A 6,758-nucleotide genomic window follows, 5' to 3' on the forward strand; every position below is an offset into this window, starting at 1 on the left:
GGGCCCGCGGTACTATCACAGGGGACCGCGGTACTACCGCTGGCTCGGCAGAGGCCAGGACTAGACCTGTTGTGCAGAGACAGGGAGCGGTAGAACCGCTGGCATGGTACTACCGCGCCCCTTGTGGTACTACCACAAGGCAAGGATAGTCAAGCCAGAGGAGGCATGGACATAAAAAATTACATCCATGACTACATCTGCTGAGTTTGGGTCTATGCAAAAATCTGGCACGGTACTACCGCAAGCCCAGCGCGTTACTACCGTGTAGGGCACGGATGTAAAAAATTACATCTGCCCCTGCTTCCATTCATGCCGCTGTGCCTGGCCAGGGCTTGCGGTACTAATGCGTCGAGGGCGCGGTACTACCGCGTTGGGCGCGGATGTAAAAAATTACATCCGCGCCTACTACCTCTCGGGCAGCAGCAGCTGACCTGAAACCTACGGTACTACTGCTCCCATGGAGCGGTACTACCGTGAGCACTCACGGTACTACCGAGCAGGATGCCGGTACTACCACAAGGGCATGCAGTAGTACCGCTCTGGGGAGCAGTACTACCGCCTGCCTTAGTATAGCAACATTAGGAGTCCTTCATTTTGCATAGACATGGGAAGACGGAGGATGCTCCAAAGAGCGAAAGGAAAGGTGGTGCAAAAAGGAACAAATGTGTACGTGAGATTCCACCCAAACCTTTCCAACGCAGAGCCCCTCTTAATAGTATGGCTTTCGTACGACTCAAATCCACCGAAAAGAAACATAGAGAAACATCATCTTCAATAGTCTTTAAGGGTCACCAAATTGTCTTGTGTTTAGACATGATAGAACTGAAATGTTCAAAGCACACAATTAGTCCGCAAAAGTATTGTCATCAATCACCAAAACTACTAAGGGATAAATATGCCCTTACACTTGGTTTGGTTAACTGTCTGATCTTATATTAGGAGTATGTTATATTGTGCAATGTGGTGCTCAGTTAACGTTCGGTTCATTTGTTGTGGTGTTTAGTTAACTGCTTGGTTCAATTATGCAATGCGATGTTCAATTGTTGTGGCTGCATTCTGTTATTTTATACCATGCGAGGAATAAATCAAATTTGGCTGCACTTAATACATGAGAAACATATACAAGTGCTATATTTCCTAGTTCTTAAGCATCTTTGGTTTGGATAAATGGGTTTTCCATGTGGCTTGAATTAATCTGCGATGTGCTTATTTTTTATCAACATATTTTCTATACCACTATATAGTGTGCCAATAGCTTCAAATATTAGTCATTGGATATGCCCATCCAACGGTCAAGAGATGGCAAATCTGAGCATTATCATCCGTTGGATATAGTTTTTAACTCATAGGATACTGTCACTTGGCCTTCTAATTGAAAACCCAACTCTACCATCTCATGTGTTCTAGAAGTATCTATCCACATGCTTATCCGATAATCTAATAAAAAGAGGCTAGGACAATCTGGATTCTAGAGAGGTAAGAACCAAGTTGGATCTTGTTCAGTACAATTCTAGAAAAGGAAATACATATTCAAATGTATTTTTTCATGCTTTATATATATATATATATGACGTCCAAAGCACGTACAATTTAGTAGTACTGATAGCATGCGAATCCTTACTTAACTTGATGACTAACTACCATATATGTGTTGCAGGGAAACAATGGAAAGCACTGAGGTTTACAAGATGGTACTAACTATTATACCTTTCCTTTTTTTATTCCTTTGCCTCATTTCCAATATAGATAAGATATTTATGCACATCCTTATTTTCAGGCCTTTCCAAAGCAGTTCACTGATGATTACCTCTTAAACCACCTCTATGGTCAGGAGGCGAGCAAAGTTTTCATACAACACCCACGGCTCAATATTGAAGTGTTCCTGAAGAGGACGAAGGATGGACGGTCAATCATCCACAGGCACTGGCCTAAAGTTGCAAAGACCTTCAACATCAATGAAGGCTCAACATTTGCCTTCCGCTTCAGCAGTTTTCCAGATGAGATGCATCTGTCTATGTACCGTCTATGAAGCTAATTTCAAAAGGTTCTAGATGTTTCATGTGAAACTTGGTGCTAGTGCAATTGTGTAATGGGGTAGCTGAGTGCTGAAGGTATATCATGTTGTACTTGAATGTTTTTCAATTATGACATCCTGCTTCCTTAATATAGAAATGAAATATATTATGTGCTTAATATGAATGTCAATTAGATTAATAAATGGATTATTAATAATAGGGCAATTAGCCTGCTAATTGGGTTTTCCTATTGCAAAAGGTTATTGAGAAAACACCGTCGGCGATGACCTCAGGCAACGCACATAGTTTCTAGGAATAAACTGTGTTGAATCAATGAACAATCACACACGACATTCTCTTGAAAACTGTTTGCGTTACGCCACCTTACGCAAACGTTTTCCTTGGAGATACTGTGTGGGATGTATATACGAACGGAAATTTTTAGCGGGGACTAACTATGTGGGATGTACTTACGAGCGGAAACGATTTCGCCTGTATAATTGTATTTTTAGCACTATTGTACGTATAACCGTATTTGGTCGCTCGCCGGTCGCACACGACCTCATTTTTCCGGACGTGTGTGCTAGGAGGGCATATCCCCGACGGTTTCTGGGTCGCATGGGAAGGTAACCCTATCGCAGTTACTCACTAGGTGACGGTTCTGAACGCCATCGCGAAAAGGGGTTAAAATTTTTTTGTATAGCACCGACGCGTACCAGTGTATGACCAAGCTTGTTGCATTTCTCGCAACGAATGGTAGGGAAACGAGGAGTGAAATGACCTGGATTGTTGCAGTTGAGGCATCTTTCTTCAGAGCTCTTGGTGGCCGGAGTCACAGTCGGATTGGTGGCAGGAGGTGGCACCGCTTCCTTGAGCGGCACCGTCTTCTGGGCCTCCCACTCCTTGGCTCATCCTCCCATTGCTTGCGCCACTGCTTCCCATCTTCTCAAGTGCCCCCTCCAGCAGATCTCGAACTCCCAGCCACAGACATCGATGGATCTGGCCGCTACCACACCATATGGCGGGTCTGGTTGGGCAGCGGCGCCTTGCGCCCTCCCCCAAACCCTCTGCAGCCAGAGATGTCGCGCTGCCCTCCGAATCTTCCCTTGTCTCTCTCTCCCATAGTCGAGGGCGGGTTGCCGCGGATCCACTACAAGAAATATGTCAACTAGTGACCTTCTGTCAGTGACCCTGGAAGAATTGGTCATAGATCTATGACCATTTGAGACCAATTGGTCAAAAGCTGTTCGGAGGGCTCCAAACCCTAAACTATAACGACCATTTTGGTCAGAAAGGTCGTAATTTCCTTACACGAAATGGTCATAAAGCATATAGCACTGGTCTGCTGCCTTATTTCTAGTTGATCATGACCAATATAGATGGTCATAATCTTGTAAATTGTGGTGGATTGCTATGACTAGGCGCCACTTCATCAGTTTTGCCTATGTGTCATGTCCATGTGTCAGTTTTTGCCCTAGGTTGTGAAGCAACCTATATTTCTGTCATTCCCAAAATTCCCAAAAAAATCTCATCAATTCTTTGGGTCATATCTTTGTCAAATATGTAAAAAACCTTCCTTGCCTAATTCAAAAATAATTCAACAATATTCATTTTCCTATTCTGTTCAGAAAACACTTTGTGAAGGAAGTGCTATTTATATATTCTTGATTGCCCTCGAAATTTTTGGGCACTATTTCCTATCCAAATCATTGCCTCATGACAAAATTAAGCTCCATTTGCCTGGTAAATCTTCCTCGGCAAATTTCCAAAGTTTTTGTCCACCTAGAAGCATTGTGAAGGAAGTACCACCTAGGATCCTCCTCTTGAGCTGAAAGTTTGTGAAGACATTCTTCTTAGTAGATGATCATCCTCAGCCAAAACTCACGCCCATTGGCCATGTGCATTTCCCGTACCGCTAATCAAACACTTGGCTGCTAATTCATCCTTGAGCATAGTTCGGTCTCCTCATGAGAATCTTATGTTGTAATTTCCTTCCTAACACCTACCTAGGGAGTGCCCAACCCACTAGACATGCCTAGGCCGCCCAGAATGCATGGCAACACCACGGTCACACGGTGACCATGCGGCGGGCATGCGAGCTTACGCGCTCTAGAGTTGGGGCCCTCGGCCACCGTCCAAACCTCGATGTCTCGCCACCAAACCATGTATTTATGATTAAATAGATACTTATGTACCTAGAAATGATTTTTGGAAAAAATAAAGAGCAAACCATGAGGCGGCTGCAGTTCAAATTTGACCCGCTTCTTGCTAAATCGACGGGAATTTGTCTTTTTCACCAGAGGTGGATCAAAACTTTTGACACCCAACCATTTTGTCAATTGTGCATTAACTATGGCCTAGTATTTTATAAAATTGATTAGGTCCAATTTTGCAACAAATATATGGTAGGTCCTACAAAAAAAACTCATTTCGGGCACTCGGAAAATGGAAATGTATTTTCCGTGAAAAGAAAATGAAAACTCTGTTAGGCAACATTGTTTGGAATTCCAAGATGCACCATTGTGCACAATATGAGATCATTTGAACAAACTATGCCATGAATGTGGCCATAAGATTGATCATTTGGCATGGAAGCTACTAATCTTCATGCATGATAGCTCATTTCTGATAATACTTTTAAAAAATAATTTTCATATTACAAGTTTATTATTTTTCCCGTAAACTTGGTCACATATAATGACACAATGCGATGGTTTACCAATTTTTTGATTTTTTTTGAATTTTTTATGCCCGTTTCAAAATGCGGTCAAAACGGCAGGCTTGACCGTTCCTAGCTAGTGGTTGAATCTTGCAAAACTTTTGATGTTTCTCTGATTAAATAGATACTTATGTACCTAGAAATGATTTTTGGAAAAAAATAAAGAGCAAACTATGAGGCAGCTGCAGTTCAAATTTGACCCGCTTCCTGCTGAATCGGCGGGAATTTGTTTTTTTCACCAGAGGTGGATCAAAACTTTTGACAAACCCAACCATTTTGTCAATTGTGCATTAAATATGGCCTAGTATTTTATAAAATTTATTAGATCCAATTTTGCAACAAATATATGGTAGGTCCTTCACAAAAAAAACTCATTTCGGGCACTCGGAAAATGGAAAAATGTATTTTCCATGAAAAGAAAATGAAAACTCCCGTAGGCAACATTGTTTGGAATTACAAGATGCATCCTTGTGCACAATATGAGATCATTTCAACAAACTATGCCATGAATGTGGCCATAAGATTGATCATTTGGCTTGAAAGCCATGAATCTTCATGCATGATAACTCATTTCTGAGAACACTTTTAAAAAAAATTGTTGTATTACAAGTTTATTATTTTTTCTGGTAACTTGGCCACAGATAATGACACAATGCGAAGGTTTTGCAATTTTTTGAAATTTCTAGGCCCGTTTCAAAATGCGGTCAAAACGGCGGGAATGACCGTTCGTAGCTAGTGGTTGAATCTTGGAATTTTTTGGTGTTTCTCTGATTAAATAGATACTTATGTACATAGAAATTATTTTTGGAAAAAATAAATAGCAAACTATGAGGCAGCTGTAGTTCAAATTTGACCCGCTTCCTACTGAATCGACAGAAGTTTGTCTTTTTCACCAGAGGTTGATCAAATCTTTTTACACCCAATCATTTGTTCATTTGTGCATTAAATATGGCCTAATATTTTAAAAAATTGATTTGGTCCAATTTTAGAACAAATATATGGTATGTCCTTCACAAAAAAACCTCATTTTGGGCTCTCGAAAAATGGAAAATGATTTTTTTGTTCAAAGAAAAATGAAAATTTCCTTAGGCAACATCGTTTGCCATTCCAATATGCACCCTTGTGCACTATATGAGATCATTTTAACAAACTATGTCATGAGTGTGGCCATAAGATTGATCATTTGGCTTGAATGCCATTGATCTCCACACACAATAGCTTGTTTATGAGAACACTTTTTTAAAAGAATTATCGTATTACATGTTTATTATTTTTTCTGGTAACTTGGCCACATATAATGACACAACGCGAAGGTTTTCCATTTTGTTGATTTTTTTTTATTTTTCATGCCCGTTTCAAAATGCGGTCAAAACGGCGGGCATGACCGTTCCTAGCTAGTGGTTGACCCTTGGAAAACTTTTGGTGTTTCTCTGATTAAATAGATACTTTTGTACCTAGAAATGATTTTTGGGAAAAATAAGTAGCAAACTATGAGGCAGCCGCAGTTCAAATTTGACCCGCTACCTACTGAATCGATAAAAATTTCTCTTTTTTACGAGAGGTGGATAAAAGTTTTGAACACCCAACCATGTGGTCTATTATGCATTAATATGGCCTAGTATTTTAGAAAATTGATTTGGTCCAATTTTACAACAAATATATGGTAGGTCCTTCAAAAAATCTCATTTTGGACACTCAAAAATTATTTTTAGTCAACTACGACCAATTTAGATGGTCATAACACCGTACTGCATTTTGATTGGTCCGTGGATGTATCACGCGGATCGTGCATCAAACACCGTCGGATGCTCGCTGATCCAACGGCCGTCCTCAACCTTCCACACCAACCCCGAAACCCTAGATGGTCATTTTGCATCCACCCCCTCCCCTCCCCCCGCCCGCCTCCTTTCTTTCCAGTTTCCACATCCATCCATCGATCCTATTCCAGATCCCCCATCTCCTCGATGTCTCGCCCGATGGGGAGAGCTCGCCTCCTCCCTTCCAGATCCATTGCCGCCGCCACC

The sequence above is a fragment of the Triticum dicoccoides genome, chromosome 7B (genome assembly GCF_002162155.2).
Source record: "Triticum dicoccoides isolate Atlit2015 ecotype Zavitan chromosome 7B, WEW_v2.0, whole genome shotgun sequence".
NCBI lineage: Eukaryota > Viridiplantae > Streptophyta > Magnoliopsida > Poales > Poaceae > Triticum > Triticum dicoccoides.